At 39.3% G+C, this 25,689-nt stretch overlaps 1 long non-coding RNA gene and 1 other non-coding gene across 2 annotated transcripts in view; both read right to left on the minus strand.

The window, feature by feature from the left end:
• Positions 1–5,637: 5,637 nt before the first annotated feature.
• LOC141600294 (uncharacterized) overlaps positions 5,638–25,689 on the minus strand; it is a 28,419-nt gene continuing 8,367 nt past the window's right edge. The window contains exon 2 of the long non-coding RNA XR_012524285.1: positions 5,638–6,078. This is a non-coding gene — a long non-coding RNA (uncharacterized LOC141600294). The remainder of the gene's footprint in view (positions 6,079–25,689) is intronic.
• Positions 11,256–11,362, minus strand: LOC141604329 (small nucleolar RNA R71). The gene has a single exon (XR_012526033.1). It is a non-coding gene; the product is annotated as a small nucleolar RNA R71 (small nucleolar RNA).

Below are 25,689 nucleotides of genomic sequence, written 5' to 3' on the forward strand. Positions count from 1 at the left end.
TGGGTTTTCTTAACCCTATCACCGTCTCTTTGTTTTACATCTGCCTAACCTTCCCCCACTACCTCATCTTTCCTGCCTAACTCCCCTCTTCACCTTTTGAGCTTGCCTAACATCCTCTCTAGCCTCTTTAGCTGACCGTTCTTGACCGTTTCCTGGTAATCTGATCACTTCCTTAAAAAAAATAAAAAAAATATATAATTATAACAATTTAAAATCATCACAAGCTAATATGGACTCTTCATCTTCTACCCTTATTCCATGTAGAGTTGGATTTGGTTTGCAACTCCCACCCTATTTATGTGTTGATTACACGGGGTTGATTTCTCCTCGACGTTATTGGGTAAGCTCCAAGATCAGCGCTTTCTAACTATTGATCGTATTTTGGTGATTATAAATGTTCACTGGAGGTTAAATGGCTCGCTGTCGGTCCGCCCTATAGCGCCGTTCTATCTCTTCACCTTTTCATCTTCGCAAGGTTATTCTTATTTTCATCAGCGGCAGACCGTTAATTTAGATAGAAGCCTGCTTGTTCTTCGACCACTTTCGTCTTCTTCTATTCCGGATAATATTTTTTTTCCACATAGTTCCGATTCGGGTTCGAGTGAAGCATCTACCGTTTCATTTGATGAACACATCCATTGCTGCTTTTCTTCTATCCTACGTTGGTGATATATGTGAGGTAGAATCATTTCCTTCTCTGATCCCTCCAAGTAATTTTATTCGGGTTAAAGTATGGATTGATCTTTCAAAGCACTTACTTCCGGGCTGTTTTATTATGCTTAATGATGGAGAACATCATTGGATTATCTTTTCTTATGAAGGAATTTTCCGGTTCTATAAAATTTGTGGCAAATTTGGTCATCGTGTTTCCTTCTGCCCATCCGAGAAAATTGCTGGTGCTCGTAATATTCGTGCTCGCTTGGATGAGCTTTCGGCTCGTGGGTTAATGGTGCTCCATGACCTACCTGGTTCTGCGTTATGTTCTCCTGAAATTATGGGTTTGCCTTCGCTCTACAACTATATTAATTCTAAGATTGATCTTACCGCCGCCTGTGACACTGTTTTTATGGACTCCGGTGGTGAATCTCTGGTTTCATCTTTTTCTTCCTCGCCTTCTGATAATGGGAACTCTAATGGGGCATCACTGACTGGTGGTCGTGCGCCGTCACCAGCGTTTCATATCAGTGCTCCTGAGGCAGACTTTGATGACTCTCTTGATTTGGGTCTTCGTGAAACTCCTGCGACACCGGCATCTGTTGATCTTGCCTGCGTTTTTAGTGACTCGGTTGCTTCTTCTTCTGGGGTTAATGCTGCTATGGACTCTAGTGGTAGGAAGGTAAACTTTTTGTACAAGAGAAAGGTAGGCACTTATTTCAGCTATTTCAACCGTACGAGGTTTAAGCGTACTAATCGTACCTCGTGTTTTGAGTTACATGTTGAGGAGCTGCTAGTATCACACTCTCATGAGTTGATATTAGCTCCGTCTTTTATTCCTCCTTTTAGTTATGTGCGACAAAAGGCTTCTGACATTTTGGATCGGGTTACGTGTGCCTCTGCTAAGAGACAACTTAGTTCACTTGAGTTGTCTCTTTTCGAGCGTGTTCCGTCCAAGCAGATTTGACAAGATGCTTTCTTGTTTCCACAGCTTCTTGTTCAACCTCGAACCGCTTCTTACCAGAGATGAAGACTACTTTGTTGAAGGTCTGGTGACGGACCATAATTCACCACCATGGTATCAATGATCACACTACGCCAAATCTGGCAATCAATAAGGAGCGTATCACAACGGTTTAACACGTCTAATAACGACACTTAGATTACCGTTTTCCAAATATTGGCGAAAACCTAGACCGCGCTAATAGGAATAACGGTTTCCCTCGAAAACCATTATTATTATAATTTGACAACGGTTGCTTAACAAACCGTTGTCAAAAACGTTTTAACGTTTTCCAAAAACTCGTTGTAGAATCACTCTTATCAACGGTTGTTAGAAAACCGTTACCAGTTTAAGAAATTGGCATTTCGAAAACCGTTACTAACTTAACACCAGCAACGGTTTTTGTTACCTGTTGTTATGTTATAGCTATGGAGTTTTTGTAACCGTTATTATTTTCTATTATGAAATAACGGTTTTTCAGTTCAACCGTTGTCATTATTTGATTAGATTTTTCAGTTTGACTACTGCATTCAAAACTTTATCAGAACTTTAATAAATATTCAATTTGAGCAATAATATTCAATTTGACCAAAACAATTCTATAAATATGTCTTCATAATGTTTTAGGTCAAATTCTAAATTATCAAACTTTTACTCTTTAATTTCTCTCTAAATTTCTCTCTAAAAAATATGGTTGGTGTATCGGAGCTACAATCACATTCTCTTTACGCACAGCCTTTTACTTGCATTCTCCATAGTCTCCCGGTTTATTATGATGTGAATGGAAATGATTTAAACCCTAATTTTGGGTGGTTGACGCAAATGCTTCATGACTCCGATTTCACCGCGGTTAAAAAAGTGCACCCTGTGTCTACAAACCAGCAAGGTTTTGTAGGCTTCGCTCTTATCGTGTTTGACAAAGCCAACTGCCATGATAGTTTTCGTCAGGCAAGAAAATTATGGGCTAGATTTGCGAGGGAAGATGTGGGGAAAGAGGACTTCTATTCGGATGATAAACAACAAGGCCCTTATCTATGGATTGTGACCCATCTTGATCATCATCTGCTGAAACATTGCAGGAAGCATCACATTCTTTCCACCGTGCCTATGTCATGGGAGAAAGAGGTCATTCCTTCTGCGCTTCCCGGTGATAATGAAGGGCCTATCTACGACTTGCTCTATACCAAAATTCATGATGAGAATCCTAATACTTCATCAGATTCTAATAATTAAGTCTTTAATTATTATCTGGCATTGTAAGTTGTATTTGGATTATGGTGGTGGTTTGAATTAAAGTTTAATTATTTATGTTTTTTGTTACGTTTTTTGTTACCCCATCCTCTGGAATTCAGAGATAATATCACCAGAAAATATCTAACTTTTATTACAATGACTTAGGTTTTTAGGAGTACATTAAAATATCAAGCTAAAGATATTTATCGCGTAATACAATCGTTGACAAACGTGAAAAAGCAAATGTGTAGTGTGGAGTTGAATGGAGGGAGTGTGTTTTTTATTACCCCATTCCTCTGGAGTTCAGAGACAATATCACCATATATATCTCTTTCACCTTCAGCCCAATCCACACAGTTGTTTTCCCATTCTAAGGGCACTGTCCCCTGCTCAGCAATGCGACCTTGGCGGTGCAGAATCGGAAGTAGTAGGAGACGGTCGGATTCATTCCCAAACCATAAATATGGGCCTACCCGCTGATCTTCGTGATCAAACCAGAGTCTCATAGAGTCATTGTTATAGAATGCCCGCTCAAGTTTGCGAGCCTGACGAAAGCATTCCCGCTCCTCACCCCCGCCAAACTCGATGAGGGCGCACCGCCCGAAGCCATCATGCGCATCATTGTCCGGGTAGATAGTTTGAACCAAATTCAATCCAGCTAACCGAATCAAACCTATTAACCAGTCAAGGCTATACGAGAGTATAGCCTTTCCATGCCCGTCCTCTGTATACGGGAGATTGTGAATGATGCACGTAAAGGGTTTAGCGTACATAATTCTACTTGGGGGTCCTGCAAAAGGTTCATATGATGCTTCATCATCAACATCATCAGCGGATGAATAATATGAACCACTATAAGTTGATGAACTTGACGACATAATCGATGTGGAAAATTAATGGAGGACTTAACAAGTTAAGAATTGGAAAGTGCAAACGGTACAAGTTAAGATTGTGAAAATTATAATTCTACTTATAATGAGTTTGGGTTGTATTGGAAACGGTATAATAAGATAGTAAGAATTGAAAATGGTATAATAATAAGATAAAAATTGGAAACTTAACAAGTTAAGAATTGGAATGTGGAAATGGTACAAGTTAAATAAGAATTGGTCAACTCTACCGTGTTAAACATATAAGCTTACAACGACTATCCAAAACACCGTTGTCCAATGAGTAAGAACACAACGGTTATCAAAAAACCATTGTCCAATTAGAAAAACAAAACGTTTATCAAATAACCGTTGTCCAATGACTAAAAACACAACGGTATTGAGTTGACAAATGCATGCCTTGTAATTTTTACTTTTTCTGATTCAAAGTTGCAGTATTGCGTGTTTGACCATATGTAAAACATAAAATGATAACGGTTCTTTGTTAAGCAGTTATCATATTACGTATATCAACAACGGTTGGACAGAACCCGTTTTAATATAAAATGTTTAATTATTTGTGATTTTCTAGTGTTTGTGATTTGACTAATGCATGCCCTGTAATTTTCACTTTTTCTGATTCAAAGTTGCAGTATTGATTGTTTGACCGTATGTATAACACAAAATGATAACGGTTCTTTGTTATGCCGTTATCATATTTCATATACCAACAACGGTTATTGCAAATCCGTTGTCATATTACATCAATAAACAACGTTTTTTCTTATAACCGTTGTAAATACAGATCCACTGTAAAAAGTGAAAAGTTAGTGGTTTTACCAATGCATGCCCTATTATTATTGATTGTTTGACCATTATTTACCTCATACATGCATACACAATTAATAGAAGTTTGAATCTAACGTATGGATGAAACTAATCTAATTAATTATAGCTTTATTATACTATAAATAACATCACATTTGCAGTAACAATAAGAATCACTTTATTATTACTATCCTTTATACTTCACTTTTTAAATAATATACATATACATACATATCATAATTAAAATGTCATCGTCTTCATCATCCGCAGTCGCACCTCCTCAGCAATCGGTAACCCGCTATATCAAACCAATTACGTGCATAATTCACAATCTCCCAGTCATACGTGATGCTGCTAGGAAGCCAGCTTTTAAGTCTCTTAATTCATTGAGGGACATCCTCATTGAGAATGGGTTTTAAAATGTTAGGGCAATCCACCCGGCTTGGATTTCTGGTCGTGGGTTTCTTGGATATGCTCTGATCGAGTTTCGAGGGGGATGGTCTTGACGATTTTCGCCAAGCAAAACAACTCGCTGCAAGGTATGCATCACGTGACCATCAAAGAGGCAAAAGTGAGTTTTATGCCGACGACCCTAAGGATCGTTATGTACACGCTGGGTCTTACTTATGGGTTGCCACCACTGAGGACGCTCATCTGATGAGAAGGTTCAGTTCGTACAGGTTTATTAATGTACCGAAATCATGGGAAGACGAAGAAGTGCCTCATTTTGATCACCTCTTGATGCCGATGTAGTAAGCTTGATTTATAATCAAGTTTATCCTCAGTACCCACCTCCTAGTCAAACTCCTGTTAGGGTGTTTAATTAATTTACTTAGTTAGCTGTTTGTTTTTGTGGTTTTTTATTTTTTTATTGTGTTTCCTTTTTTTCCCTTGTTGTACTTTTTTTTTTGCGCCATTGTATAATATGCTCGTTTTAATATATAGTTCTACTCTTTATTACATGCAAATACTTATTAACATAGATTTTAAATAACTTGCGAACAGACAAATGAATGAAACAATAACATATAATATAATGACAACGGTAGTGCATAAGAATCGTGTTAGAATATAAACACCTCTAAAAATAAATGGAAATTGGAAGATATTAATAAGATAATTACAACGGTTCTTGTAAGAACCGTGTTAGATTATGCAATTGATGAAGAAATATATTTTAAAAAACCTTCTTTCTTTCTTTCTTTCTTTCTTTCTTTGTTTCTTTCTTTCTTTGTTTCTTTATTTATTTCTTTCTTTCTTTGTTCCTCTCTCTCTCTCTCTCTCTCTCTCTTATTACTCAAATTATGTCAAGTGGTAGCTCTTCTTCTTCGTCTATTTCAACAGGGACATGTAATTGCTCAGTTCCGGCAGCATTGCGGACTTCTTGGACTTTGCAAAATCCGGGAAGAAAGTTTCTTACTTGCAAATTCTATAATCCCGAGACTAAAATGCGTGGATGCAATTACTTCAAGTCGGTTGATGAACCAATGACTGAGTGGCAGAGGAAGGTTATAAACAAGTTAGTGAATGAGAAAAAGAGCATGGATATCGAGATTACTCAAGTGAGAAGTATACTACATCAACTTGAAGAATCGAAGTGGGGAAATGACAGTGAAATATTGAAGGCAAAAGAAGAATGCAAGAAGTTAACTATGGATATCGTAGAACTCAAAAATAATGAGGCATGACTTAAGTTAGTTGTCAAATTTCTTCTTCTAATTGTTATTTACCTAGTTTATTATGTATGGTGGTTGTTTGTACTCTTTATGTGTAAACTTGTAATCCTTTAAATTAATGGAAATAAGCAAGATTTTCTGAGAAACATATTTTAATTAGCTGGCATATACCAAATGATGCTTTATTTCTTGGCGGTAAAATCAAACACAATGAAATATAAAATAAAACGGTTATACCTAAACCGTTGTTCGGGACGTATATAGTTATAACGGTTCAGGCCGTTGTTATGTATATAAAAATGATGCTTTATTTCTTGGCGGGAAAATCAAACAAAATGAAAATATTTAAGACAACGGTTATTTCTAACCCATTGTAGATAATACTAATCAATTACGATTTCAAACAAAATCGTTGTCTGTTTGGAAACAAAATATAATGGTTTTTCTTATACCGTGTTTATTACTTTCCAATAAATAAGGTCTTGCAAGTGTTGTATCACACATATATACTCTGAGCTTCCCCTCCCCCACATAATATCCTCAAAAACTTAGCTTCCCCTCAACCACCAGCCTACCCCATCGTCGTCGCAGTCATCATCATCATCGTCATTGCCTCCACCGGATCAATCCGGATTCTCCTTTTTAAAGAAGTAATAAACCCTCCTCTCTAGAGATTTGTTTGTTATTATAAGTATGCATTGTTATTATTTATTTATTAATTTCCGCTTTAGATATGGTCAAAAAGCGGAAAAGAAATGATGGAAATGCGTCAGGCGACGACTCAGGTGATGACAATAATTTGCAACACACTGCGGGTCGAATGCGCCACATGATATGTGTTTTAGCTGAAATTAAGTTACTACTTGATATGTGTATTAGCCGAAACACTTGTACCAACTATGCTCATCATATATGCAGTTAGCTTACGTTGTCCCCGAAAAGTATGATAAGTACCTAAAAAAAGACAGGGGAAGCCCTCAGTTCTTGGAAGTTAAAGATTACTGAGAAGCACTTGTTCAACAAGGAAACCGGGGAGATGAACAAGAAACCACCAACAAAGAAGTATCTGTATGTCACTCAAGACCATTGAGATAGCTATATCGCTTATAGGCAGTCTGACAAGTTTAAGGTAACTTAATAATAATAAGTAAAGAATTATACTTAGTTTAGTGTTTGGTCATGCTTACGTTTCTTGATACAATTTATTTGATGAAGGCTGTGAGTGAGAGGAACAAGGCGAACATTTCAAAAAAAAGACCGTCTTTTACGGCTCCCGAGGTGGTTAAAGATTGATTAAGACGAAACTTGTAAGTACATAATAGTATTAGACTATTAGGTGTTTTAGTCGGATGTTATATATGTTCATAGTAATCATACATATTTTGAGAGGATATCAATGTGATGAATGAATTGTAGGCAAAGCTTAGAAAATTCAGTCGTCACGACGCTTGGGTGGAAGGTCACACTCCTAAGAACGAAAAGACGGAAACTGAATATGATAAGGACATCAAAGAGAAAATTGTAAGTTTGACTTAATATGTCACTCCTACGGCAAACTTGTGGTCAGAGTTATATAATTGTGAGTTTAAATAAAATTTAGTTGCTTAATGGGTTTATGTGTATGTAGCGGATCTGTGAGAAGGAGGTGCAGGAAGGAAAATGGAAGCCTCAAGGACGTGATGACATTCTTTCTAGGGCAATCAGCAAAGCAGAGCATCCAGGTCGTGTGAGAGGGGTATCGACGCATGTTGGTATCACTAAGTATTTTGGAAAAACTACTCGAAGTGGTGATGATTCCAAGAAAGTAATCTATAAATACTATATTTGAACCAACGTAATTTATAACTATTGTTTTGTATGGATTTTGCGCAAAGCGAAATCAGGTCAGGGTAGGTCTAGCCAGGGTTAACTAGCTCAAACTTATCTATGAATATGTAGGGTACGAAACTAGAAAAGTAAAGTAAGATAAATAAACAATAATAAGACAAGGAATTTGTACATGGAAAACCCTTAAATGGGAAAAAACCACGGGCACCAAGCCAGGAGAGGATTTCACTATAATATTGAGTATTTAGCACACACGATTGTAATATAGCTTGAATATTGTATGAGAGTATTGTATGTTAGAGCGTGTATTGTGTTATGTGAATAATCTCTAAGTGCTCCTTATATAATCCATGCTGAACGGCTGCTGGATCTCCTTCATCAATGCTGAATATTCCGCCTTAATTGCTCGGTTTAATGCGCATTATTGCTCCCTTAATTGCTGTCCTTTATTACCAAATCTTTTCTATTAATGCTCTAATTATCATCCGTATATTGTCAATAATATAGTCATTGAATTGGTCAAATATTGTCCTTATATTTTGACCGTTGGCCTCTCCATGGCTGGCACCATTCTTCTTGTACCTTGGTGGCTTGATGCCCTGACACCCTGATGGGTCATGCCAGAAATAAGGAGATAACTTCAATCTTTAGAAAACTGCTTTCAACGGTTCAATTGTGACTGATTGGATCCTGTAACGGCTAATTGGCGGTTTATGACGCGTTGATGTGACCATAATTAGCGCATATTTAGCCCCCGAATTAGCCTTGTTCCCATGCTTTTTAGTGCATATTTGGGTCATTTATTGTCTTTAGTTCTTTGTTTTGCATATTCTTTGAGATTTTAATCCCTTGGTAGGAAAGGAGTAAGAATCTTGCATTTTCATGGCAAAACGAGACTAAATTGATTGAATTCAATGACCAAGCATCAAGGAGAGACAAGATTAGAAGGCCTTTGTACATATTATAGTAGTTGGGCAATGACAAGAAAGAATCCTTGCATCCCCGAGGAAATCCCCAAGGATTTTATGAAGAAAAGGGAAGAAAAGAAGAAGGAACAAAGCTGAGCAGCAATCCGTGCGGACTGCCCTGAATCCGCCCGTCCTCCACAGCACAATCAGTGCGTCTTCTGCCAAAGACGCCTGGGCAGCAAGCCCAGAAGACGCCCGGATTCCCTTGAAGACGCCCGTACCCAGACCGTGGAATCCGCCCGTCCCGTGCCTAAGACGCACGAATTCCATCCCAGCAAAAATTCGTTTCTTCAAGCTTCAAAGAAAGAAGCCCTTCCCTCGAAAAATACCGGCGTCTCCCTGCTCAATCTAAAAAGTGTAATTACTAGTTTAGCCCTTAGTTAACCCTAATGCATCCCCTAATTTCCACTATAAATACCCCATTAGTCTAATTAGAAGAGCATGTTCTTCTAATCAATTATTAGAGTAGTTAATATCAATCAAATCCCTCTTTAGTTTTGTAATCAACAATTAATCAAGCTTTAATACAAGTTTTATTTCCTTAATCTCTCTTTTGTTCATCCTTTGTTTTGGGTAATTGAAGATTATTTGGGTTATTATTGGGAGATTGACAACCTCTCAATCAAGCATCAAGTACTTCTTTTATTCTTTGCTTTATTATTGGAATCATTAGTAGGTATAATTCTCTTAATCCCTTTTTAATTATTGTTAATTACTTTCATTTATTCATCATGTTTCCTTTTGTTGGTATGATTGACAACCTTGCTAGCATGATCAACATGATAATGAGTGAGTAGTGACCAAGCTAGGGTTAATAGGTAATTAGGGGAAACCAACATGGGGATGATTCATGCTTAAATTAATATGCTTTCATGGTTTATTTGCTTGCTTGTTTTGATCTCAACTCATGCACATGTTATGTTTGATGAAATGCGAGCTTATGAATCCTTGCATTTTTTACCCATCACCTATCTTTTCAATGAGACTTGTAAGACATAAACCAACTCGAGTCTCATTAGACCATGCATGTTGATGAGTAGGGAAGATTAAGTCGACTTGTAGGTGTTGTACAATCTAATCGATTCGGCTCCGGGACCCAAACTTTCCTAGGATTGTAAGATATAACCCAACTCAATCCATCACAACAATAATTTCTTGCTTATAATTTGAGAACATGTTTGTATGATCAATTCCCATGATTCCCCTATGACCCCATGATACCCTAGTGCTTTTTATCAATTGTTTACAACCCTTTCATTTCATGTTGCTTATTTACTTACATTGCTATTTAGTTTAGTGACCTTCTACATCAACCCAAATTGTGACACCCCTAAGACACCACTAGTTTCAATAGAAATCACATCTCAATTCCCATCCCTTGGGATCCGACCTTTACTTGCCTCTTTACTAATTGTAGAGTTGTTTGTGAAGCTATAAATTGTGTTTGATTGGACGTGTGACGACCAACTCTTGTCCACATCAAAATGGCGCCGTTGCCGGAGACGGTGTTAACTTGATTTAGATTTTCTTATATTGTTATTAGTTGTGTCTTTCTTTGCCTTGGGGAAGGAAAACTCCTCAAGGTTTGTTCTAATTGTTTTCGAGTTGTTTGATATTTTGCATGTCTAGAAGGTCACAAGGTAATTTGTTACCTTTTGATCGTGAAATTGAAAGAACTTTGACAACCAATAGAAGACTTGCTAGGAGGAATTTGATAGGCATTAGTGAGGTTGTAGATATTCAACCAACTATTGAGTTCATCAACCCTTTTGCAAAAGAAGGTGAGGAGAACCCAACACAAAATACCACACAAAACCAACCCACAATGCCTAAGTTTTCATCACATTCCGTACCCACCGAGGAGAACCTACCCAATGGTACTCCCACACCACAACATTTGACCGGAAATTTTATTGCAAAATCCGCCTTTATCCAATTAGTCGAAAGGAGCCAATTTGGGGGGATGCCTAGTGACGACCCTCATTCTCATATGAAAACCTTTTGTGACTATTGTGATGCGATTTCTCAAACCGGTGTAACTCAAGACCAAATTCGATGGGTCTTATTTCCTTTTTCTCTAATTGGCACCGCGAAACAATGATTGAAGGGCCTTGATAAGGCCACTCTCGGAATTGATTCTTGGAAGAAATTGGCTCTAGCTTTCTACAAAAAATTCTACCCACCGGAAAAGACTAACATGCTAAGAGCTCAAATTACGGGTTTTAAGCAAAGGGATGAAGAATATTTGTATGAAGCTTGGGAGCGGTTCAAGGGAATTTGTCGCTCATGTCCTCATCATGGACTTAGCGAGTGGTTCTTGATACAACAATTTTGGAACGGTCTATATAAAGATTCAAGGAACATTCTCAACATGGGATCAAATGGAATGTTCACCGAAGTTGATGACAATCAAACTTGGAACAAGATTGAGGAAATGGCGGTCCATAACTCACAATATAGTAGACCTCGCAAGGCTACTAGAGGAGGAAAGCATGAAGTGGACTCCGTTACTCAATTGGGTGCTCAACTTAGTGCTCACATTGACACAATAAATTTGAAGTTTGAAAAAGCTATGGCTAGACTTGAAGAAGCCTCAAAATCACCAAAGCATCATGTTAATGCCATGACGGCATCTTCATCAATCCCAAGTGGGATATGTGAGAATTGTGGAACTTTGGGACATGACCAAAGTGAATGTAGGGGAACAAATGAACAAGTGAATGCTTTCCAAGCATACAAGAGTGGTACCTCTTATTCCAACTATTACAATGAAAACACCAAATTCCATCCAAATCTCTCATACAAAAGCCAAAATGTTCAAAACCCTCAAACAACATACACCCCACCTCCCATGAGAAACCAAAATTAAAGACCCTTTTACAACCAAAACCAAGGTTACCAAAATCAAAATCCATACAATCAACAAAATGACCAAGATTTTGATTTTCAAAAAGCGGTCCTCCAAATGCAAAAGAATCAACAAGAGTTTTTCACTCAAATGCAAAAAAATAGTCAAGCAAAGGAAACCACCATCAACAACATTCTAGCTCACACCAAAATGTTGGAAACCCAATTGACTCAACTAGCATCTTCAAGCTCACAAAGATAAAAGGGGCAATTACCACCTCAAAGTAATCCCCCAAGATATGAAACGGTTAGTGTCATTCACTTGAGAAGTGGTACAAGGTATGAAGCACCGAAGAAGCAAGTTGAGGATGAAGTTGTGGAAGCTAGTGATAAGGAAGAAATTGTGCAAAACTCCAAGGATGGGGAACCATCAAAAGAAGAAATTTCAAAGAAAAATGAAGACAAGGTCAAGGAGAAGGAGCCCATTGTGATTAGACTTCCTTTTCCAAGTCGTCAAGCCAAGCCCAAATTTGATGACCAACTTGGAAAGTTTATGGAAATTGTGAAGAATTTGGAAGTCTCAATTCCTTTCACGGAATTAATCAATCACGTGCCGGCCTATGCGAAATACATGAAGGACATCCTCACAAAGAAGTCGATCCGGAAGCTTGAGACTATCGCCTTCACTAAGGTGAGTAGTGCAATACTTCAAGGGAGTTCACCTCCAAAACTAAAAGATCCGGGAAGCTTCTCAATACCGTGTACCATTGGCGACACCACGATCAACAAAGCCTTGTGTGATCTAGGGGCTAGTGTGAGTGTTATGCCGTACTCGGTGAGTAAAAGGTTGGGGATGAGAGAGCTTAAATGCACCAATATCACACTCCAAATGGCCGATAGATCGACGAAGACACCATTAGAGATATGGGAAGATGTTCCCGTACGAATTGGGAAGTTTTCCATCCCGGTGGACTTTGTCATTGTTGATATGGAGGAAAACTCCAACATTCCAATCATTCTAGGAAGACCCTTCTTACACACCGCAGGTGCGGTGATTGATGTAAAACATGGAGAGCTCACTCTAGAAGTGGGAGATGAGAATATAACTTTTAATCTTGACAAGACTATGAGAGCTCCCCGTTTACATGAACCGTGTTTTATGATCGATCATTATAGTCGGAAGGATGAAAGGAAGAAGTCGGAACTCCAATGGAAGAAGAAAATTGAAGATGCTCCATTCAAAGAGCAAGTGAATTGTGACAAAGAGAGCTTGCAAAGCTCACCAAAGTCAAGCAATGAAGAAGATGGCCTTATTGGCCAAGAAAAGGAAATGGGAGAGTTGTCTCCACCAAATAAAGATATTTTCAATGATCAACTTAATGAAGTTTGTGGTCTTTGGGACGACGAATTTGAAGGGATTTTTAATCCCTACATTGGTAATGCCATCGATCAAGACCGACAACAAGGGCCAAGGTCTATTGAAGACTTTTATCATGACAATGAACAAGCTTTTGATTACTTTTTCAAGGTGTTGAGCAACATCAACAACACCTTGGACATGCCCCCTTGACATCTCATCAAGAATGAGAGTTTGGTGGAGTCCTCCCTAAACCACCATTTGTAAATATTTCTAACTCTCTAACTTGCATTTCAATTCTTGTATTGCATTTTTGTTATTTTGGATTTTTATACTTTGATCAAGATAATTATCATGTTTGAGAGAAGTGAAGGAGGGACTAATAATTTCAATTAACGTGTAGTGCTCTAGCTTAGTGTGGGGACGGCAATTGCCTAGGCTATCCATGCCTTAGTAGTGCCCCCACAATGAAGAGCACGAGATATGAAGAAGAATGGAAAAATGGCAAGGGATATGCAAAGTGCACGGATGGAACTGAATCCGGGTACAAAGGGGTCGAATCCGAGCGGATTCAGGAGAATCCGCCCGTCTTCAGGCAATCCGGGCATATTGGGTAGAAGACGAACGTCCCTCTAAGCTGAACTTTTGGAATATTTTTGACTGTAAGCAAATCCGGGCGTCCTGCATTCAAATCCGCCCGTCTTCAAAAATCCGCCCGTCCTGAAAGGAAGACGCCCGTCTTTTTGGCTGAGGAAAACAAGAAAAATCCCTGTATAGGAATCCGCCCGTCTTCTCTGAAAGACGCCCGTCCCGTGTTTGCAAATATGAGCGTCTTCACTGAAAGACGCCCGTCTTTAGGCGAGTTTTTCCCAACCCAGAACAAGCCAAATCCGGGCGTCCCGAGCAGAAACCGCCCGTCTTGCCCCTGCATTTCAAATCTTTCGGGTTTTATAAACCCCCTCCCACATTCATTTCTTCATTCCTTCATTCATAACACTACTCATAACTCCAAAACCCTCATCCTCTCCATCACAAAAACAAGATTCCTCAACAACATTCACCAAAATCAAATCAAAACATCCTTTTAACAACAAATCAATCACTCCTCTTTCAACAAAAATCAAAACCAAGCACGAAATCTTCAACCTTTGAGTCGATTTTTGAATTCATAAAGGCAAAGCCTTTCATCTTTAAATCGATTTGGGTACATTAGAAATTGAAGATTTTTCACTCTTTTCTTGGTTTATTCATCAATGGCAAGGACTAAGGGAGCAACAAAAGCAACAAAGGCAAAGGCACTCTCATCAAGACAAAAGAGTCTTCAAGCAAACAAAGCATTGTCTATGGTGGTAGCTAGCCCAAACTTGGAAATGCAACAACAACAACCTCCCATGGAAGCAACAACATCTTCTACTCCGGAAATTGCTCAACTTTCGAAATTTCCGGAGGTAATTTTCATTTCCAAATCCCATAGGGACACTTTTGCCAAGTTTGCTAGAAAATCATTTTTATCCACCAAGTTTATTTGTGAAGATACCTTAGATAAGTTGGGTGTCCTTGAGCAAACTAGAGCCTTCTTTAAAGCCATGGGGTTGGAGAAATTGTTTGAATCAAAAGAATTGACATACCCCTCCCTTACCTTAGAATTTTTGAGTTCTTTGAAAGTTAACAAGGTTGAGACTATGGACACCATCGAGTTTCGTCTAGCTAATGTTAGTAGGCGCATATCCTTTGAGGAAATGGGTAAAGCTTTGGGTCTTAGTGATTCACCGAATTATTTTAAGAATGTTGGCAAGTATGACCCCGACCCTCTTTGGGAGGCGATTTCCTGAAGGAAATTTGAGGACTTTCATGCTATTCGCGCTCTATTAGTCCGCCATCCGGGCATTAGAGTGTGGCACAAGGTCATAGGGAACACCATCATTGCAACAAAAGACACCAACCATTTCACCAAACTCGATTTTGTTCTTCTTGAGTCGGCTTTGAACATTGGAAGGGAACACACCAAGCCTTTCAACTCTCTAACTCTTTTGGTGGATAGATGGCTAAATATTGATTGTGGGAAGAAAGGCACTACCGTTATTGTGAATGGAGGCCTAGTCACTATCCTAGCTAAATACTTTGATCCAAACTTCAACAAGGATAGCAAGTATGAGGCGAAAGAGGGTGGTCATCTCATTGATATTAATACTATGATATACAAGTGCAAGTGGGTTACCCATAACCCTCTTGACACCAAGTATGGATGGCTCACTAGCGAGGCTAGATCTTTCACTTTGCCTTCAAAGATTTGTCGATTAAGTGTCCACCGGACCAACTATCTACTTCCCCTTTCAAAAGAGGCCGAGTACATTATCCGACAACAAAAGGGTGAAATTGAAATGCCCTCCTCTTCCATTGTCACACCACCCTACCCTTTCGAGTACCAAGAGTTCAAGCCGGAAGGTGCTGAAGCAAGAAATGATTATTTGACTCTTCTCATGCAAGAGATGCACAAGCAAGCTTTCGAGGATCGGAAAAATGCTTACTTAGCCCAATATCCACCCCTCCTACACTTATCTAGGCAAGGACTACTTGATCCTTCATGTACTTTGCCTAGTTGGGCGTATAGGGAAGTCTTCTTTCCGAGTGCATTTAGGGGTGAGCTTCCGGGTGATAATGAGGTTGTCGGTAATGAAGAGGTTGATGATAACATTGATGAAGAAGCTGGTGAAGAAGAGGAGGATGACCAAGGTGAACAAGAAAGTGAAGAAGAAAGTGGTGATGAATCCAATTTTAGTGAGGAAGATGATGATAGTGATGATATGATGGAAGATTAGCAAGCGTTAGAGGCTCCTACCCTCTTGAGGTTTGTCTATTTCTCTCTTTGTTTTATTTATTAATCTTGATCATTGTTGGAGTAGTCCTAGCACCATAGAGGACTCACACCTCGGCTCCATTGAGGTGTTCTCATTTTATTGTTCCCACCTTTCAAAATCCAAAATGACATAATTAGTTTCAAGCATTGCATAGTGTGTGCATGAACTACACCCATCCTAGGACATTAGCAATAATGTCTAGATCGGTTTGGGAAGTCAATGCATACACAACGGGAGGTAATCTAAATTATCCTCTCCGTCATAAACAAAAACCATGCATCATGTAGTGTAGATTAGTGTAGCTTGCATTTCGTGTAGAAATCATGCATCATGTTTGCATAATTTCCCATCATTTTGGCCATTGAGGACAATGCCCATATTAGTGTGGGGATGGAGAATTCTAACTTAACTTTTATTGAAAAATCCAAAAAAATTGAAAATTGAAAAACCCAAAAACATGTTTATTTCTTTTGTAGTGTAGTCGTGTATATATTATTGTATATATTGTGTTTGTTCTATCCTTGTTCACATTAATTGACTACGCCACATCTGAGACATGAGGATCATGAAGACCGCATGGTATGATCTTTCCAATCTCCTTTTTCCTCTTTATGTTAATGACTATGTGGCTTTATTTTGATTGATGCGGTATAACAATGTGAACTTAGGACTTGCATTTAGTTTATATGTCATATTAGTTGATAGAATCACTTGCATTAGGATGTATATAATAGTTGCATCATGGTAATTGAGAACTTTGACAAGAGCAACTAAGCCATTACAAATACTTTTTCAACTTAAGACTTTCCCTACTAGAATGGTTGTAAAACACCCTAGATTGTGTCATACTAGTTTCTTTTGACCCATGACCCAAAGCCTAGTCAAGGGTTTGCATGTGAGTCACCTATTCCAACCCCGTGATGCGATGTAGACTTGGTTAACTTGTCTAGGTGACCTTGATTGACCTTGTGGTAAGGCAACCCAAAAATACTTTCTATCAATAAGTTTGAAGTGCTCATTTAGAAGATTTTGTCATGTGGAAGTAATTTATTGCTAAGGAAACCTCAAATGTTATGAAATGTTGAAATGTTGAGAATTTTAGTTATTTTGATGGAGGCGTACCACTTCGATGTGCTTTGGAGAGGAATCCATTAAATTGGGCCCCCACACGGTTGTGAATTCAACCGCCCAGAGGCAGAGTGACTATCACCCCGAAAAGCTATTGTCTAGAGGTTAACCGGTTGCCTAATAAGCGATTGGCGAAAGCAAAGGACACTAGCCCGGAAGGGACAAACCCCATCTTAAATTTTTGAAATGTGAAAGTTGAATGAGGTCAATTTTTGAATACTAGTCATATCCACCCTTTGTTTATAATGATTTGAGCATTTCATTCCCAAAAAGCCTTTTTGTCAAGCCACTTTGTCGAGCTTGGGACGATCCATGACCTTTACTTTTGTAGAGAATTCGAGACTTGTCATGTCATATGCTACTACCATCATAGGGATCATCATTCCACCACCATCCGATCGCTCTTGACGAAAGCATTTGGAAATTGAGGACGAAAGTAGTCTAGTTTAACACCATTTGGAGGTGATTTAGTGCCATCCTCTTAGCCTTAGTAATTTGTTAAACTAGTATTTGTGAAGGATTATATGCTCTTAAATTTGTTCTCTTTTAGTGCCTCCGCCACTTGATGAGGGAGTGGCTATTCCTTTTGTAGATGCATCCATTATTTGATTTTGTGTGCTTAATGTTTGGATGTGTCGCCATTTTGGCAAGACCCACCTTGCCTTGCAAGAAGGCATCCTACCTCATGGTTGTCTTGTTGTGAGTTGAAGGGGCGGAGTGAGACCCGCTAATTGTCTCATATCGGCTATGTTATTAGGTTAGTTTAAATAATGGTCCTAGTCTTTGTCACCTCTTTACTCGGGATGAGCAAAGGTTCGGTTTGGGGATATTTGATGTGACCATAATTAGCGCATATTTAGCCCCCGAATTAGCCTTGTTCCCATGCTTTTTAGTGCATATTTGGGTCATTTATTGTCTTTAGTTCTTTGTTTTGCATATTATTTGAGATTTTGATCCCTTGGTAGGAAAGGAGTAAGAATCTTGCATTTTCATGGCAAAACGAGACTAAATTGATTGAATTCAATGACCAAGCATCAAGGAGAGACAAGATTAGAAGGCCTTTGTACATATTATAGTAGTTGGGCAATGACAAGAAAGAATCCTTGCATCCCCGAGGAAATCCCCAAGGATTTTATGAAGAAAAGGGAAGAAAAGAAGAAGGAACAAAGCTGAGCAGCAATCCGTGCGGACTGCCCTCAATCCGCCCGTCCTCCACAGCACAATCTGTGCGTCTTCTGCCAAAGACGCCCGGGCAGTAAGCCCAGAAGACGCCCGGATTCCCTTGAAGACGCCCGTACCCAGACCATGGAATCTGCCCGTCCCGTGCCTAAGACGCACGGATTCCAGCCCAGCACAAATTCGTTTCTTCAAGCTTCAAAGAAAGAAGCCCTTCCTTCGAAAAATACCGGCGTCTCACTTCTCATTCAAAAAAGTGTAATTACTAGTTTAGCCCTTAGTTAACCCTAATGCATCCACCTAATTTCCACTATAAATACCCCATTAGTCTAATTAGAAGAGCATGTTCTTCTTATCAATTATTAGAGTAGTTAATATCAATCAAATCCCTCTTTAGTTTTGTAATCAACAATTAATCAAGCTTTAATACAAGTTTTATTTCCTTAATCTCTCTTTTGTTCATCCTTTGTTTTGGGTAATTGAAGATTATTTGGGTTATTATTGGGAGATTGACAACCTCTCAATCAAGCATCAAGTACTTCTTTTATTCTTTGCTTTATTATTGGAATCATTAGTAGGTATAATTCTCTTAATCCCTTTTTAATTATTGTTAATTACTTTCATTTATTCATCATGTTTCCTTTTGTTGGTATGATTGACAACCTTGCTAGCATGATCAACATGATAATGAGTGAGTAGTGGCCTAGCTAGGTTTAATGGGTAATTAGGGGAAACCAACATGGGGATGATTCATGCTTAAATTAATATGCTTTCATGGTTTATTTGCTTGCTTGTTTTGATCTCAACTCATGCACATGTTATGTTTGATGAAATGCAAGCCTATGAATCCTTGCATTTTTTACCCATCACCTATCTTTCAATGACACTTGTAAGACATAAACCAACTCGAGTCTCATTAGACCATGCATGTTGATGAGTAGGGAAGATTAAGTCGACTTGTAGGTGTTGTACAATCTAATCGATTCGGCTCCGGGACCCAAACTTTCCTAGGATTATAAGATATAACCCAACTCAATCCATCACAACAATAATTGCTTGCTTATAATTTGAGAACATGTTTGTATGATCAATTCCCATGATTCCCCTATGACCCCATGATACCCTAGTGCTTTTTATCAATTGTTTACAACCCTTTCATTTCATCTTGCTTATTTGCTTACATTGCTATTTAGTTTAGTGACCTTCTACATCAACCCAAATTGTGACACCCCTAAGACACCACTAGTTTCAATAGAAATCTCATCTAATTTCCCGTCCCTTGGGATCCGACCTTTACTTGCCTCTTTACTAATTGTAGAGTTGTTTGTGAAGCTATAAATTGTGTTTGATTGGACGTGTGACGACCAACTCTTGTCCACATCACCCGTGTTGCAGTTAACGCAACTTCTTAAATAATTACTCTGCAAGTTGCGGTTGAAAATCCTAATTTTACGAGTATAAATAATTGATTAAACTCCACCAAAATCCGATCATTTTCTCCTAATAATCTTCATCTCCAAGTTCCCTTAATTCCCAGATTTTAATCTTCAACACATCTTCAACAAACCTTCAAAAAATGGTTGCAAAAAATAAATCTTCCAGGGGAGTGATGTCTCTTGGAACTCCATTCGTTTCCAGTCCTGAAGAAACTACCTCTGAAAATTTACCAGCATCCTCTGCTGCTCAACCTCTTGCGGTTGAAAAACCAATTGATCCCCCTCTTGAAATGATTTCAATCTTTCATAAAGAGTTTGAGTTTAAACCCACAAAAGCTCTAAATAATGATCAGTCTCTTCCAAACCGTTTGAAACCTGAATTAGAAAAAGTCTTGAAAGATAAGGGAATCATTACTGTTGATCCCGAAGTCTGGATCCCTGAAAATTCTCCTGTCAGGGTAGACTGGTCATGTCATGGCTGGTTCTGTATCCATGAATGGGCCTTCAGGGCTGGTTGCAAGCTCCCTTTCTCTCTACTTATGGTGGATGTTATTAAAGAAATCAGTGTACCTTCCTACCAACTGATGCCCATGGTGTGGAAGGTAGTCTGCTCCATTGAATATCTCTGCAAAAAAACATAATATTTCCTTCTCCTTGGAGGACTTGAAGGCTTGTTATGCTATCAAGACCAGCAGTCCTGGCCGTATCAGTTTTCAAGGTCAAGGCTTCAGCCGCTCCTCTTCTCAGGAATCTGGATAGCGGCCATGACAAGAATTGGGCTGCTGGGTATATGTTTATCAGGACCAATTATGTGGGTCCTGGCCTGGCGTACTTGAACTACGATGCCTGTGTTGGTGGTGAGTACCCTGAATTTTCCTTTTATCCTGCATATTTATTTGTTAGTTTTAAAGAAAGTAAATAAACTTGACTAACTTGTACCTTTTTTTGTTCGCAGTTGATGATTGGTCCAGTGAGATCGAGTATCCTACTGCAAGCATCTCCGCATTCCTTGCAATTCCTCAACTGGAGAGGACTTGGCCTCTTTGTTGTGGGGCTGGTCATCTTCCTCATTGCCTGAAAACTGAGGGTGCTGCTAGAGTGCCCAAGCCTTCAAAAGTTGCCAGTGCTTCTACTTCAGGCAGTAAGTCTATTTTGTTCTCTTTTTGGTTTCGCTTTTCTTTCTGTTTTGGCTTTTTCATGATAGCCTGTCTTTATTGCTAATATAGTGTCTCGTATTATAGCCACTAGATCATTCACTCGCCTTGCCAGGTTTGGTATGGCTGAAATTTTTGCCAAGCTGGCCAAAGTCAAAGAGGAGAGTTCCCAGGGAGGTGGTGATACTGGGCATTTCATTGATTTAATTGAGTTGCCTGCTACTCCCAAGGTTTCTCCTGCTCCGGTTGCTCCTACTGAAATAAGTTCAGTAGCCCAGAAGAGGAAAGTGGAGGAACTTGATTTGTCTGCCCCAGTCAGGGAAGTGCGAGCCAGGGTGGATAATTTGGAGGCTGCCAGGGTGAAAATTAGTGATTATGCCACTTCCAAATCAGATGTTATGCTTACCCTTGATCCTATTGAGACTGTTACTCATGCGGTTGCTTCATTAGATCATGTTGTCAGCCTTTTGGCAGGTGCCTTGGCTGCTATGAGAGAGGTATATTATTTTTTTGTAATATGTGTATATATTTTATTTAGAGGTTTTTATTATTATGATATAATATTTATACCATTTTTGTTTCTGTTTAGGGTGCTGCAGCTTATCTCCATAATGCTTATCAAGCTACCTCTTTGGTAGCCAGGTTTGATCTCATGAGATATGATTATGATAAGCTGAAGTCTGAACTGGATTTTTCTCGGGCTAATCTGGCTGGAGGGACTGCTAACTTGGCGAAGGTGCAGGCTGAGAGAGATGCTGCCAAGGCTGAGGCCAGCTCGAGTAAGCAGCTTCTGTAGGAGACACTGGACAGGAATGGGGAGCTTACCCTGGAGAGGGATGACTTAGAGTTCAAGCTTGATGATGCTTCCCTGTACTTCTATATCAAGGGGAAAGTGGCTGCTATGTCGGAGCCTGTGGAGGCCAGGGCAAACTGGAACCCTGAAGCTGAGATGGCCTTTGCTGCTTCTAAGTATCCTGATTTGCACAATATGGGCAATGAACAGGAAGTCGACTCTCCTGGGGAGCAAGATGTTGATGCTGATGGGGAGCAGGATGCTAAGGCTGATCAGGCCAAAAGTGGAAGTGTTGATGTTGTTTCCAAGGGGGAGTAGTAATTTTATATTTTTCTTTGATGGTATTGGCCCATCCAGGCGGGATGTCCCTAGAAAGACAATTTGTTGTCTCTGTGTTTGGTTGGTCAGGGAGGTTATCCCTGGCCTTAAGAATTATTTTGGTGCCTTTGCCCCATGGGTAAGGGCTTTATGAATATGATGGTGGTGGCCTTCCTTGGCTAACCTTACTTATTTCTTGATGCCTTGTTATTTGTTGTTTTTGTTCAAAAATTTCCTTAATTCTGCGAACTTCATTTCTTCATACCTGTTAACCTGTTAAGTTTCAGAACCTGTTAACCTGTTTTTTCAATTTTCTGTCCTTGTCTTGCGATTAAAGCCATCGTAAGCCATCCAACCATATATAGTTTTTACCATAGCGGTTGAAGGAGTGGGAAAATAGGCCTGTCAGGAGGGCTTATGTCCCCTGCTTGACTAGAGGGCTTGGTACTCGGCCTGTCGAGAGGGCATATAGACTGATGGTTGGGATAAAACACCCTTTCATCGTCTTGCTGCGTCCAACCGCTTGTAGATGTGTGAAGTCAATAGTCAGGTCAGGCAATTATTTCATGCCTAATTGGTCCTGCTATTTACCGTATCCGGTGATGGTTACCAACTTCGTCAGGCACAGCGGGGTGCAAAAATTAAAAAATTACATAAATAAGAAATCTAATGTGCAGTAGAGTAGCCCTCAATTCTGAATATTTATGCATATAATCATTTATCATGTATAATTGTTCAGGATTCAAGTAAAATGAGAAAAATTGGGTTAGTTGCATAGACATAGATTGCACATAGAACATGTGAGACACATAATTTTTCAGGTAGTATGTCAGAGTAAAACACTGATAACAAAGATGTGATTTTTACCTAATATGGCTAGAATAAGATTTATACATGGAACAATTTCAGATGAGCTACATTCCAGGATCTTGGGATCATTTTTCCTTCTAATGTTTGGAGCCTGTATGCTCCTTGTCCAACGATAGATTCAATTAAATAGGGGCCTTCCCACGTAGGGGGTAGCTTGCCTGCTGATTTTTCTTTCTTATTTGGGAAAACTTTTCGTAGGACAAGGTCTCCTTCTTTGAAGACTCTAATTCTGACATTTTTATTGTAAGTTCTGGCCATTGTTTGTTGATATGACGCCATCCTGATTTTGGCAGCGTCTCTTAGTTCTTCTGCCAGGACTAGGTTATCTTACATCAGGTTGCTGTTTGCTTCAACATTGTTCAGGCTATATCTTGATGTTGGCACCCGGACTTCTGCAGGGATGACAGCTTCACATCCATACACCAAAGAATAGGGTGTTTGGCCTGTTGATGTCTTTGGAGTTGTCATGTCAGCCCATAGCACTAATGGGAGTTCTTCAGCCTATCTGCCTCGTCTTCTCTTCAGTTTATTCTTTAAGCAGCTTATGACTACCTTGTTGCTAGATTCAGCCTGGCCATTACCTTTTGGATATCCAGGGGTTAATGTGACTAGGCTAATATTCCACTCTTGGCAAAATGCTTTAGTCTTTTTCCCCACAAATTGGGTCCCGTTGTCGCACACTATCTCCGATGGGACTCCATATCTGCAAATGATATTTGTCCTGATAAAAGATATTGCCTCCTTTTCGGTTACCTTCCTGAAAGAGTCAGCTTCGATCCATTTAAAGAAGTAGTCGGTCATAGCCAACATGAATACTTTATGTCCTGGAGCTACAGGCAGTTTCCCTACAATATCCATGCCCCACTTCATGAATGGCCAGGGTGCAGAAATCGAGTGAAGAAGTTTAGATGGCTGATGTATTATTAGTGCATGAATTTGACAGGCTTCACATTTTGAACAGTATTCCAAGCAATCAGCCTCGGTGTTGGCCAGTAGTAGCCTGTTCTGAGTACTTTACTTACCAGGCTTTTTCCTCCTTTATGGTTGCCACAATGTCCTTCGTGTATTTCTTGGAGTACTTGTTTAGCTTCATCAAGCTCTAAGCATCTCAAGTATGGTCCGGCCTGCGATCTCTTAAATAAAATGTTATTGATAATTGAGTAGGTTGAAGCCCTAATTTTAAAAGCCCTCGCTTCATGCCTGCCCTGAGGTAATATTCCTTGTAGGAACCAATCATAATAAGGTTTGGTCCAAGGATTATTATCTTGATTGACATGGTTGACTTGTTCAGTTTTACTGATAGCTGGCTCTAATAAGTGAACAATTGGTATATTATCAAAAATTGTAGGAGTAAAATTTGAGCCTAGGCTGGCTAGAGCATCGGCCTGGGTGTTAAGTCTCTTGGTATTTGGTCTATGTCAAATAAGGTACATTTAGTGGTAAGGTTTTTTGCATATTCTAAATATGAAATCATTTTTGCATCCTTAGCTGTATAAATTCCCTTTATTTGATTAGCAATTAAAAGTAAATCAGTTTTTACCTTTAAGTTTTGAACACCGAGGTCCAGACATACCTTTAGGCCTGCTATCAGGGCTTCATATTCTGCTTCGTTATTGGTAGCTTTGAACTCATAGCTTACGGCCTGAGCTATCATGTCTCCCTGTGGTGATTTTAATACTAACCCTAACCTTGTCCCCCTGGCATTCGATGCCCCATCTATGAACAAAGTCCACTCTTGGTCTGGGGTTTTATTTTCTAACTGGTTAACTTCTTTTTCCAGGTCAGGTTCTAGGTTAGGGCTGAAATCCGCCACAAAGTCTGCTAAGGCTTGTGACTTTATTGTTGTTCTGGGTTCAAAGGTGATGTCATACATACTAAGCTGGACTGACCACTTGGCCATCCTACCTGATAATTCAGGCTTGCGTAGGACGGATCTTATGAGTAAGTTAGTCCTGACTATGATAGGGTGACACTCAAAATAAGGACACAATTTAGCACATGACATAATTAAGGCTAAAACATATCTTTCAAGTAATCCATACCTCATTTCAGCATCTTATGGACTGCACTTACTATTGTGTTAGTGAAAGATAGGTATACTGACAGGGGTTCTCCTTTCTCTGGTTTAGCCAGTAAGGGTGGAGACGACATGTACGATTTCAAGTCCTGAAAGGCTGCTTCATGCTCAGGTGTCTAATGAAACTGTTTATTTTTTCTGAGCAGGTTGTAAAATGTTTTACACCTTTCAGAAGATCTTGATATAAACCGGTTTAGGGCAGCTACCTGGCCTGTCAATTTCTGAATATCCTTCACAGACTTGGGTGACTGAAGTTCCAGGATAGCTTTTATCTGTTCTGGCCTGGCCTATATACCTCTTTTTGTCACCATGTATCCAAGGAACTTTCCTGAAGAGACTCCGAAGTGACACTTTGCAGGGTTGAGTTTCATGTTATATTTTTCCAATATTTGAAATGCTATTTCCAAGTGCTTCACATAATCTTCCGCATTCTTAGATTTTACTACCATGTCGTCTATATCGACTTCCATGATATCACCTATTTGATCCTTGAACATCATGTTGACCAGGGGTTGGTACGTTGCCCCTGCATTCTTCAGGCCGAAAGGCATGGCTATCTAACAGTATATGCCTCGTTCTGTAATGAATGCAGTACTTTCCTGGTCAGCAGGGTGCAT

The sequence above is a fragment of the Silene latifolia genome, chromosome 9 (genome assembly GCF_048544455.1).
Source record: "Silene latifolia isolate original U9 population chromosome 9, ASM4854445v1, whole genome shotgun sequence".
NCBI classification, from domain to species: domain Eukaryota; kingdom Viridiplantae; phylum Streptophyta; class Magnoliopsida; order Caryophyllales; family Caryophyllaceae; genus Silene; species Silene latifolia.